Raw genomic sequence first — 13,366 nt, 5'->3', positions numbered from 1 at the left:
CAAGGGGCGAGTGCTAAAAAATATCCACGGAGGTAAACTCCATGATCAGCGCCCAATTGGATTCGCTAGGAATGGGCGCAGACGGTTCGGAGTCCGTGGCCGGAGAGAGATCCGGCAGTTTGTCAACACGGCTCTCGTGCAGAGTAAGGTCGATGTTCGGCTCGGTCGCCGATGGGGGTAAGGCCTCCGTGGCGGGGTCCATCCTCCCGTCCATGGATGGCGCAACTGGCTCCGAATTGAGGGTCGGAGCGGCTGCCGGTGCGATCTCCTGAACGCTGTCGGATGGTAGAGCTAAATCGTACTCATCATGACCGTGTGACGCACAAGGCAGAGGCTCGAATCCATCGAAGATCAAGTCTCCGCAGATATCGGCCGTGTAGCTTGAGCTTCCAAACCTAACCTGATGGCCAGGGGCGTAGTTTTCAATTTGCTCCAGATGGCCAAGCGAATTGGCCCGCAGTGCAAAGCTGCCGAATACAAAAATCTGTCCGGGGAGAAAAGTCTCACCCTAGACTGTGTCGCTAACGATGATAGAAGGAGCCATCAAGCCTGACGGCGACGACACAGAGGAACTCTCAATGAAAGCACCAATGTCGGTGTCAAAACCGGCGGATCTCGGGTAGGGGGTCCCGAACTGTGCGTCTAGGCGGATGGTAACAGGAGGCAGGGGACACGAAGTTTTACCCAGGTTCGGGCCCTCTTGATGGAGGTAAAACCCTACGTCCTGCTTGATTAATATTGATGATATGGGTAGTACAAGAGTAGATCTACCACAAGATCAGAGAGGCTAAACCCTAGAAGCTAGCCTATGGTATGATTGTCTATTGTCCTACGGACTAAAACCCTCCGGTTTATATAGACACCGGAGAGGGCTAGGGTTACACAAGGTCGGTTACAAAGGAGGAGATATACATATCCGTATTGCCTAGCTTGCCTTCCACGCCAAGTAGAGTCCCATCCGGACACGAGACAAAGTCTTTAATCTTGTATCTTCATAGTCCAATAGTCCGGCCAAAGGTTATAGTACGGCTGTCCGGAGACCCCCTAATCCAGGACTCCCTCAGGTATCCATGGGTATCCAGATCCATGGATAAAATTGTCACCCCTATTGTCGACCTATGAGGTTTGGTAGTGACTTGATCCGAAGTTTCATGATCACTATCATCAGCTTCCACTTCAATTGGTGTAGTCGCTACAGGAACAACTTCCTGTGCCCTGCTACACACTGGTTGAAGTGACGGTTCAATAACCTCATCAAGTCTCCACCATCCTCCCACCCAATTCTTTCGAGAAAAACTTTTCCTCGAGAAAGGACCCATTTCTAGAAACAGTCACTTTTGCTTCCGGATCCTAAATAGGTGGTATAACCAACTATTTTGGGTGTCCTATTAAGATGCGTTTATCCGCTTTGGTTCGAGCTTATCAGGCTAAACCCTTTTCACATAAGCGTCACAGCCCCAAACTTTTAAGAAATGATAGCTTAGGTTTCTCTAAACCATAGTTCATACGGTGTCATCTCAACGGAATTACGTGGTGCCCTATTTAAAGTGAATGCGGTTGTCTCTAATGCCTAACCCATAAACGATAGTGGTAATTCGATAAGAGACATCATGGTTTGCACCACATCCAATAGGGTGCAGCTATGATGTTCGGACACACCATCACACTATGGTGTTCCAGGTGACATTAGTTGTGAAACAATTTCCACAATGTCTTAGTTGTGTACCAAACACGTAACTCAGATATTCATCTCTATGATCATATCACAGACATTTTATCCTCTTGTCATGACGATCTTCAACTTCACTCTAAAATTACTTGAACCGTTCAATAATTCAGACTTGTGTTTCATCAAGTAAATATACTTAGAATCTACTCAAATCATCTGTGAAGTAAGAGCATAACGATATTCACAGCGTGCCTCAGCACTCATTGGATTGCCCACATCAAATGTATTACTTCCAACAAGTTGCTCTCTTGTTTCATCTCCCTGAAAACAAGGCCTTTCAGTCATCTTGCCCATGTGGTATGATTTGCATGTCTCAAGTGATTCAAAATCAAGTGAGTCCAAACGATCCATCTGCATGGAGTTTCTTCATGCGTATAAACCAACAGACATGGTTCGCATGTCTCAACCTTTTCAAAAAATGAGTGAGTCCAAAGATCCATCAACATGGAGCTTCTTCATGCGTTTTATACCAATATGACTCAAATGGCAGTGCCACAAGTATGTGGTACTATCATTACTATCTTATATCTTTTGGCATGAACATGTGTATCACTACGATCGAGATTCAATGAACCATTCATTTTGGGTGCAAGACCATTGAAGGTATTATTCAAATAAACAGAGTAACCATTATTCTCCTTAAATTAATAATCGTATTGCGATAAACATAATCCAATCATGTCTATGCTCAACGCAAACACCAAATAACAATTATTTAGGTTTAACACCAATCTCGATGGTAGAGGGAGCATGCGATGCTTGATCACATCAACCTTGGAAACACTTCCAACACATATTGTCATCTCACCTTCAGCTAGTCTCCGTTTATTCCGTAGCTTTTTATTTCGAGTTACTACCACTTAGCAACCGAACCGGTATTTAATACCCTGGTGCTACTAGGAGTACTAGTAAAGTACACATTATAATGTATATCCAATATACTTCTATCAGCCTTGCCAGCCTTCTCATCTACCAAGTATCTAGGGTAGTTCTGCTTCAGTGACTGTTCCCCTCATTTCAGAAGCACTTAGTCTCGGGTTTGGGTTCAACCTTGGGTTTCTTCACTAGAGCAGCAACTGGTTTGTCGTTTCATGAAGTATCTCTTTCTTGCCCTTGCCCTTCTTGAAACTAGTGGTTTTACTAACCATCAACAATTGATGCTCCTATTTGATTTATACTTTTGCGGTGTCGCGAATAGCTCAAGGATCATCATATCTATCCCTGATATGTTATAGTTCATCACGAAGCTCTAGTAGCTTGGTGGTAGTGACTTTGGAGAACCATCACTATCTCATCTGGAAGATTAACTCCCACTCGATTCAAGCGATTGTAGTACTCATACAATCTAAACACATGCTCAACGATTGAACTTTTCTCCTTAGTTTGTAGGCTTAAGAAACTTGTCAGAGGTCTCATACCTCTTGACGTGGGAACTAGCCTGAAATCCCAATTTCAGTCCTTGGAACATCTCATATGTTCTGCGATGTTTCAAAAACGTCTTCGGTGCCTCAATTCTAAACCATTTAGCATTATGCACTAAACTATCATGTAGTCATCAAAACGTGTATGTTAGATGTTCGCAACATCCACAACCGACGCTTGAGGTTCAGCACACTGAGCGGTGCATTAAGGACATAATCCTTCTGCGCAGCAATGAGGACAATCCTCAGTTTACGGACCCAGTCCACATAATTGCTACTGTCAACTCTCAACTAAAATTTCTCTAGGAACATATCTAAAACAGTAGAACCAAAGCGTGAGCTACAACATAATTTGCAAAGACCTTTTGACTATGTTCATGATAATTAAGTTCATCTAATCAAATTATTTAATGAACTCCCACTCAGATAGACATCCCTCTAGTCATCTAAGTGATACATGATCCGAGTCAACTAGGTCATGTCCGATCATCACGTGAGACGGACTAGTCATCATCGGTGAACATCTTCATGTTGATCGTATCCACTATACGACTCATGTTTGACCTTTCGGTCTCTTGTGTTCCGATGCCATGTCTATACATGCTAGGCTCGTCAAGTCAACCTAAGTGTTTTGCATGTGTAAATCTGGCTTACACCCGTTGTATGCGAACGTTAGAATCTATCACACCCGATCATCACGTGGTGCTTCGAAACAATGAACTTTCGCAATGGTGCACCGTTAGGGGGAACACTTTCTTGAAATTTTATGAGGGATCATCTTATTTATGCTACCGTCGTTCTAAGCAAATAAGATGTAAAAACATGATAAACATCACATGCAATCAAATAGTGACATGATATGGCCAATATCATTTTGCTCCTTTTGATCTCCATCTTCGGGGCGCCATGATCATCATCGTCACCGGCATGACACCATGATCTCCATCATCGTGTCTTCATGAAGTTGTCTCGCCAACTATTACTTCTACTACTATGGCTAACGGTTAGCAATAAAGTAAAGTAATTACATGGCGTTTTCATTGACATGCATGTCATATAACAAATTAAGACAACTCCTATGGCTCCTGCCGGTTGTCATACTCATCGACATGCAAGTCATGATTCCTATTACAAGAACATGATCAATCTCATACATCACATATATCATTCATCACATCCTTTTGGCCATATCACATCACACGACATATGCTGCAAGAACAAGTTAGACGTCCTCTAGTTGTTGTTGCAAGTTTTTACGTGGCTGCTATAGGTTTCTAGCAAGAACGTTTCTTATCTACACCAAAACCACAACGTGATATGCCAATTTCTATTTACCCTTCATAAGGACCCTTTTCATCGAATCCGACCCGACTAAAGTGGGAGAGACAGACACCCGCTAGTCACCTTATGCAACCAGTGCATGTCATTCGGTGGAACCTATCTCACGTAAGCGTACGTGTAAGGTCGGTCCGGGCGGCTTCATCCCACGATGCCGCCGAATCAAGATAAGACTAGTAACGGCAAGTAAATTGACAAAATCGACGCCCACAATAACTTGTGTTCTACTCGTGCATAGAAACTACGCATAGACCTAGCTCATGATGCCACTGTTGGGGATCGTTGCATAAATTAAAAAAATTCTACGCATCACCAAGATCAATCTATGGAGAGACTAGAAACGAGAGAGAGGGGAGTGCATCTTCATACCCTTGAAGATCGTGATGCGGAAGCGTTACAAGAATGCGGATGAAGGAGTCGTACTCGTAGCGATTCAGGTCGCGGTTGATTCTGATCTAAGCGCTGAACAACGGCGCCTCCGTGTTCAACACACGTATAGCCTGGGGACGTCTCCTCCTTCTTGATCCAGCAAGGGGAGAGGAGAAGTTGAGGGAGAGCTCCGGCAGCACAACGGTGTGGTGGTGGAGCTTGCAGTTCTCCGGCAGGGCTTCGCCAAGCACTACGGAGGAGGAGGAGGAGGAGGAGGAGGTGTTGGGGAGGGAGAGGGTTGCGCCAGGGGAAGGAGTGCGGCTCCCATGCGCCTATATATTGGGGTGGAGGGGGATGGTTTCTTGCCCTCCAAGTCCATTGGGGCATTGGCAAAGGTCGGGGAAAGAAATCCCATCATTTCCCTTCCCCACCGATTGGTATCCCCCTTTTGTAGGGATCTTGATCTTATCCCTTCGGGATATGATATTATTCCTTCTAAGGGGGGATCTTGGTGAGCCTTGAACAGGGGTGTGGGTCCTTTCCCCCACTACCCACGTTCATGTGGGTCCCCCCATGCAGGTGGGCCCCACTCCGGAACCTTCTAGAACCTTCCCGGTACAATACCGAAAAATCCCGAACATTTTCCGGTGGCCAAAATAGGATTTCCCATATATAAATCTTTACCTCCAGACCATTCCGGAGCTCCTCATGACATCCGGAATCTCATACAGGACTCCGAACAACATTCGGTAACTGCACACGAATTCCCATAACAACTCTAGCGTCACCGAACCTTAAGTGTGTAGACCCTACGGGTTCGGGAATCATGCAGACATGACCGAGATAGCTCTCTGACCAATAACCAACAGCAGGATCTGGATACCCATGTTGGCTCCCACATGTTCCACGATGATCTCATCGGATGAACCACGATGTCGGGGATTCAATCAATCCTGTATACAATTCCCTTTGTCAATCGGTATGTTACTTGCCCGAGATTCGATCGTCGGTATCCCAATACCTCGTTCAATCTCGTTACCGGCAAGTCACTTTTACTCGTTTTGTAACACATCATCCCGTGATCAACTCTTTGGTCACATTGAGCTGATTATGATGATGTCCTACCGAGTGGGCCCAGAGATACCTCTCCATCACACGGAGTGAAAAATCCCAGTCTCGATTCGTGCCAACCCAACAGACACTTTTGGAGATACCCGTAGTGTGCTTTTATAGCCACCCAGTTATGTTGTGACGTTTGGCACACCCAAAGCATTCCTATGGTATCTGGGAGTTGCACAATCTCATGGTCTAAGGAAATGATACTTGACATTAGAAAAGCTTTAGCAGACAAAGTACACGATCTTGTGCTATGCTTAGGATTGGGTCTTGTCCATCACATCATTCTCCTAATGATGTGATCCCATTATCAACGACATTCAATGTCCATGGTCAGGAAACCGTAACCATCTATTGATCAACGAGCTAGTCAACTAGAGGCTTACTAGGGACATATTGTGGTCTACGTATTCACACATGTATTACGGTCTCCGGTTAATACAATTATAGCATGAACAATAGACAATTATCATGAACAAGGAAATATAATAATAACCATTTTATTATTGCCTCTAGGGCATATTTCCAACAACTGGCTCTTCTTGTTCCTGCTGCATAGCCTGGACATTAGGTACTAATTTACATTTATGACCATGTACCCACTTGTCACCACATCTCCAGCATTCCCCCACTTTCCTAATTTTCTGAGTTGTACTGACAGGAAGTTCAGTGTGCCTGATAGGGATTTGCTATTGCATAACAGGAGCAACATTCACTTTGGGAGGATAAGTTGCATTGCTTTTCTGATAATAGTTGTTGTAAGGAACAGTTGTCCTTTTTGCAGTAACAACCATAGGTGGGTGACAAGGTTCCACATCCTTAGCTAACCAATATGCATCTGTAAGTGTTTGAGGTCTCAAGGGTCCGATTTGGAATTTTATTCCTTCTCTCAGGCCATTGACATAAAATCTTAAAAACCAAGATTCTCCTAATTCTGGATTTTCTTCTTGGACATCGGCCATGAGATCTTCAAATAGTTTTGTATATTCAGACACAGTGCTGTTTGACTGCTTAACTGAATTGAATTTTTAAGTTAAGTCATAGGAACCATGTGTAGAAAGTCTTTTAGTAACCTCAGTGCAGAATTCTTTCCATGACACTTTTTTCTTCAATAAGCCTGATCTTCTAAGCCACACATCCGCTTCACCAATTATGTATAATTGGGCCAAAGAAACTTTATACTCTTCTGGTGCACCTGACATTTGAAAGTACTTGTTGCACTGCCTAATCCACCCCACTGGATCTTCTCCCTCAAACCTAGGAAAATCCATTTTAGGTCCTTTTGTTATAGACTTCATGAACGGACACTGCATATCATGTTCATATGTGTTTGCATATCCTTGCCACAACTGCTGATCTCTATTTTGTTGGTTGTACTGCTGGAAGGCAGGAGTACAAGGATGTTGTCTAGCAGTGACTGGAGTACCAAGAGGGCTTGCGTGCTCTGTTCTGCCCTGTTGTGCATAACCAGGAGGAACTGCTGGTTTGTTAATTCTGACTGGAGGTAGATTGTGGAGTTGCAGCTCTTCCAATTGTCTTGTTTTCTCTTTCTCTTCCAGTTGCTTCCTCAGTTGCTCTGTTCTGAATGCTTGGTTTTGCAACTGCTCTTGTGACACTGTTGGTGATCTAGGTCTCTGTTGAGAGCTGGAAGGTACATTAGTAGTATTTCCTTGTGTTGGAGCTTTCACCAAGGCTTGTAACACTGAGTTGATTGTGGAGAGTTGTTTGCCTAGATCCAGAACAACTTGCTCTACACTGCCCACCTGTATCGCAATTTCCCCTTGCTTGTAACTGATAGAGTGCACATCATCATGTAGTTTTGCCAATCAGCCTGCATCTGGGCCTAGTCCTTCTGCATAATTCCCACACCATCTCTTAGGGACAACATATCTTGCAGATCTGCCTCGTCGATCGTCTTAGCACGCCCCATCACCTCGATCTGAAGAAGAAGTAAGGGATTTTACCACGGGTGTCCCCGCAACCTTTCTCCACTTCAGATCCTGCCGCCACCTCGATCCACGCCACCAAGGTACACGGGTCAGTGCTCAGACGCGGAAATTTACAGATTGAGAAGTGAGCTCAACCAACCGCTCTGGCTCGACTGATCTGTACCCGAATAATTCATCGCCGCCAATGCCGCCATCGATCACCGCCACCACGCCGCCATCGATACCAGAGAAAAGGATGGGAATACTTGGAGGAGGAATTTTTTTTTGCCCACCAGAAAGCGCCTTCGCCAAGGAATTGTTGGCTACTGATACCAATTTGTCAAGACCCGCTATGTTTGCTGAGCAAGAACTAGGGTTTTGAGAGAAGAAATGGGGAAAGTTCGCCCAAATCTGAGAGGCTTGTATTGACTATAAGTATTGTTTGTGAAAGTGCGTTATATCGACTAGAGGGGGGGTGAATAGGCGATTTTTATGAAAGTCTTCAAAACTTGGGAGTTATGAAGACAAACAGTGAAGATTATGCCTATTACTATGCAGCGGAAGTTAGATTACACAAGGCAAGCCATGGTCAAGTATTCAATATAGTGAAAGCACAGTGACAAATAGCTTCAGTGTAATAAGGATCAGGTGGGAAGAAGTTATGAAGCCAAACAACTCATACAGTCACGTTGTGAAGACAAAATATAGAGCAAGCATGCAATGGCTTCACAATGAATAACAGTAAGTCAAAGGAAGTGAAGATGAAACCAGTGACACGTTGAAGACAATGATTTGTTAGACCAGTTCCAGTTGCTGTGACAACTGTACGTCTGGTTGGAGCGGCTAGGTATTTAAACCAAAGGACACACAGTCCCGGACACCCAATCCTAAACACGCAGCTCAGGACACCCAGTCCTCGCCGTTTTCTCCTTGAGCTAAGGTCACACAGACCTTGCCCAATCACTCTGGTAAGTCTTCAAGGTAGACTCCCAAACCTTCACAGACTTCGTTCACCGGCAATCCACAATTTCTCTTGGATGCTCAGAACGCGACGCCTAACCGTCTGGAGGATGCACAGTCCTCAAGTGTAATAAGTCTTCAGATCACTCAGACACGAAGACTTAAGTGATGCCCAATTTACTCTGGCACTGGGTGGTTAGGGCTTTTCTCCTCGCTAGGAATTTTCTCTCAAAGGCCTCGAGGTGGGTTGCTCTCAAACGACAAAAGCCGTGCACTGAAATCTGAGCAGCCAACCGTTTATGGTTGTGGGGGTGGGCTATTTATAGCCACTTGGCAACCCGACCTGATTTGTCTGAAATGACCCTGGGTCACTAAGGAACTGACACGTGTCTCAACGGTCAGATTTCGAACTCTCATGGCAACTTTACTTGGGCTACAAGCAAAGCTGACTTGTCCGGCTCTGGACAAGATTCGCTCTCATTGTCTTCACTCGAAGACATAGTTTTTTGATTTAGGCATCACTTCAGTCATTCTGACTGGTTCTCCTGGACCCCACTTAACAGTACGGTGGTTCCTATGACTCAACAAGAATAAAAGGAACTACGAAGGATCTAAGTCTTCGAGTTCCATAGGCTTCATAACGTGTCTTCTGTTGTCATAGTCTTCAATGTGAATATCTTCATATACCACCTTTGTCTTCAATGTCTTCATACATTTTTAGGGGTCATCTCTGGTAGTAAAACCGAATCAATGAGGGACTTCTACCTGTGTTTTCCTGCAATTCTCACAAACACATTAGTCCCTCAACTAGGTTTGTCGTCAATACTCCAAAACCAACTAGGGGTGGCACTAGATGCACTTACAATCTCCCCCTTTTTGGTGATTGATGACAAACTAGTTGAAGTTTTCAACGGGGAATATAAAGTGTGAAGTTTGTAAAGGAATTGTCTTCATAAGTTGCAAGAGCTCTCCCTGAAGATGTGCATATAAGTTAATTTGCTTTTGGAATGCAAATGCACATGGCAGGTTGTACTTGTGGAGATCAGCTTCAGCTTATGATGACAATCCACTATGCATGTGAAAGTATATGAAGATAATGACATGCATAATGGAAAATGGACGTCTGCAGAATGAGATGAGTGCGGAATTTATCTTCGCAAATAGAGTGGTAAACAAGTAGCAGACGACCATCGAGTTTTAGTGTTTACAACTCAAAAGAACCAAATGAAGCAAAACAAGAGTTGCAAACACGAAGCAAGTATAACAAAACAAGGCACCCGCCCATATTGACCCGCTTGAAGACTATAAACATCATATGCTTCTCCCCCTTTTGTCAGGAATGACCAAAAAGGTTTGAAGACAATAGAGTTTTCTACGCGTTCCCAGGCGCAGCAGGGTCAGTGGAGTTGTTTGGTGGTGCTGAGCTTTGAGGTGCTGAGGCAGGTGGTGGTGAAGTAGCATCATCATCTTCATCAATGATCCTTGCAGTGACGGTGGCAGCAGATGAGGAATACTCAGAGTCTTCAAGTGACGGTGTGTTGCGCATCACAGCCCTCCTAGGAGGTGTGGTGTCAAATTTGAAGCGCTCTGTGAAGCCATCCTCTTCAAGTTCAGCTTCAGTGCAGATCATTGAGAGGCCTTTCCAAGTGCGGCGACAGGTTTCGTGTGCGACGAATGCATTCTTGGTTGCCAGATTTCTGATGCGATTGACGTCTTTCATGATGCTTCTCATCTGCCTCTTGAGCCAGTCGTGATGCCTATCTTGCTTTTGGTGAAGAGCCACAAGAAGCTCTCGGTCATTGAGTGCACGAGCGCGCTTCTTGGGTCTTGGAGCGTTTGTGCTATCTGTGGCTTCAGTTGATGCTGGTGCACGTGTAGTGCCAGCCATCGGATAGACCCTGGACATGGCTTCAACACCTTCAACATTTTGCGTGAAGCTTTGGTGTTCGGCATTCTGAAGACTTATTGGTAGCTTGGCAGGCTCAGGGTATATTGCTTCAGTAGAGGTGTCCACATCTGGCAAGAAGATCCGATGGTTGCGGGCTGAGGGCTGATATGAAGTTGCAGAGTGAATCTTGATCAGCCTCATAACCCAAGGAGCATAAAACTTCAAACCAAAGAGATCTGAGCCGGATGCTGCAAGTTGGCGTATAAAGAGATCATGTGCGTTGAAACATTTGCCATGCAGAATACAGAAGATGAGAGTCTTCATTGCACCTTCAACCTTGGCATATGGAGAGTGCCCATTAATGGGCCATAGAGTCCGCCTGACGATGTGATATATGGTTCTGGGCAGGTACTCTAAGTCTTCAACGAAGAACTCAGTTGGATAGGGTGCATCATGAGGCAATGGCTTCATCATTGAGAGCATCTAACTCATATTTGGCTCAGGACGCTGAAATATGCTCTCAATTGCTTCAGCATGGGGTTGGCAACCTTCTTCGAAGAATTCGCCAGGAGTGGGAAGGCCGGTAAGCTCAATGATATCGAAAGCATTGGCTTCATGATGGACATTGCCGGTCATCCACTCCAGGACCCAAGTCTTCGGATCTCTGTTGTAGCCTTTGATATGCAGGGTGGCATAGAACTGGAGCAGAAGCTCTTCATTCCAGTGCTCTTCATCGGTGATAAACGGCAGCAGACCCACTTGCTTGAAGCAATCCAGTGCGTCTTCTAGGCTAGGCAGGCCAGCAACAGCTTCAACCTCAAGGCGCTTGTGAGGAAAGATGCGGCCTTGGTTGTATAGGATGCATGAATAATAGCTGCGCTGTTGATAGCTCCAGAACCTATCTGATACAATCCGTTCCCTTGAATAAGGGTTCTTGGAGCTGTTGAAAAACGTGTTATCTGCCCTGAAGCTGTTGATGTTGAAGGAGCCAGGAGCTGATGCAGGACCTGGGAACCTTGGCAGTTGTGGGATCGGCTTCTGGACCTGGGGCCTGTGCGCAGCATGATAGTTGAATTGGGGACCGGAAGCAGATTCAGGCACAGAAGGTTCAGGAGCAGTAGCTTCAGTTTCTTCTAAAGCTGTTGTTGGAGAGGGCTCCACATTTGCTTCGGCGTTGTTTGTGGCAGCCTCAACATTTGCAGCCTCCACACGTGTAGTGGGAGGGACGAACTCAGGCACGTTCTCCTGGAGAACTGCTTCTTGTTGGTGCGGCGGAGTTGGAGCTTGTGGTATTTCTGCATGCTCTTCGGCTGATGCAGCCGGAATGTCGTCAGCAGCCTGAGCCCTTGGCCCTTTGCGAAGCCTACGGAATGTAGGCGACGCCGGTGGAGTTGCAGTGGGCTGGGGCTCATTATCTTCCTCCTGTGGGCGATCTGCCCACGATGCATCTTGTGTGATTGGCGTCAATGGACGACCAATGCTGATCAGTTCGCTTGTCTCAAGCTGAGGAAGGGCTGCATCACCTTGGACATTGTCTTGGAGACCAATGTCTTCAGCAGCGTCGGGGTCGGCTGCTGGAATGTCTTCAGCGTGCGGAGCCTCTATGAAAGCAGGCTCATGCACTGTTAACTGACGATCTGCGTCAGGATAGCGGACGGAGAGGGGTTCAACTATCAAGGGCTCTGTGGTAGCAGCCCGAGATTTCTTGGTCTTGCGCTTCTTGATGGTGGGGTCAGAAGGAGAGGCTTCAGAGTGTTTCCTCTTCCTAGCTTCAACCTCTGCAGTCCGTGTCTTCTTGAGCTCTGAGGCGGTTGATCGACTCTTTGGCTTCGAGCCAGTCGTTGTAGTGGGGAAGACAATCGGAGCAGTTTCTGACCTTGGCGCCTCTGGTTCAGGCACAGCAGGCTTCTTTTTCTTCTTCGCGGCCACCCTGGGGTCAATGCCGGGACGCCCAAGTGCCTTGCGCTTCTCGGCCTCATTGTAGGCCTGCACGCAGCGATCAGCCAGAGTCTTCATGCGCTCTCGCGAGCCTTGAGCTTCGGCACGCGTCTTCAGAAAGTTCTCTTTCAGCTCGTGCATCATGATCTTGAAGTTTTTCACTTCTTGCACGCTGAGCTTGGCCACGTGCTTCTTGAACTGAGCCTTTTCAAAATCAATTTTCTGCTTCAGTTCAACAATGCGCTGGGCTATTGCAAGTTCTGAAGCAATTGCGCCTTGAAAGGCAACGCTGAGGCCTATGGGCAGCTGCAGATCATTGAAGCTGATGTCTGGTGAGGCAAACCATTCATCGATGAAGTTGTGGATGATGGCGACATCAAACAGAGGCAGATTGTTGAAGATTTCAGCCTCCTCCTTGCTCTTGATGAGCTGCTCAAGAGCGTCATCTCCAAGATCTTCATCGCTTGATAGATCAATGGTTTCGCAGCGCAGAATGGCAGCAGCTGTGAGCTCTTTGCCTGTGTGTGGCTGAGGCTTCTTGGCTTCTTGGGGCTTGGAGACTCGTGATAAGTCTTCAGACTACACACTGGCTTCAGGAGGTGCAGTTGCCAATGGCTTTGCTCTTGAGATTTTGGGAGAAGCGGCTGGCTTTGAAGCTTTTGGCTTCTTCTGCTTTGGC

The 13,366-nt window shown here is 46.0% G+C and overlaps 1 pseudogene; it reads right to left on the bottom strand.

Moving 5' to 3' along the window:
* Positions 1-6,662: 6,662 nt before the first annotated feature.
* On the bottom strand, positions 6,663-7,903 carry LOC147966379 (uncharacterized; annotated as a pseudogene).
* Positions 7,904-13,366: the final 5,463 nt, after the last annotated feature.

The sequence above is a fragment of the Triticum urartu genome, chromosome 6A, assembly GCF_056163025.1.
Source record: "Triticum urartu cultivar PI428250 chromosome 6A, HENAU_Tu73, whole genome shotgun sequence".
Classification (NCBI taxonomy): domain Eukaryota; kingdom Viridiplantae; phylum Streptophyta; class Magnoliopsida; order Poales; family Poaceae; genus Triticum; species Triticum urartu.
Note: the sequence above shows the minus strand (reverse complement) of the source record. Positions and strands in the feature narration are given on the sequence as shown.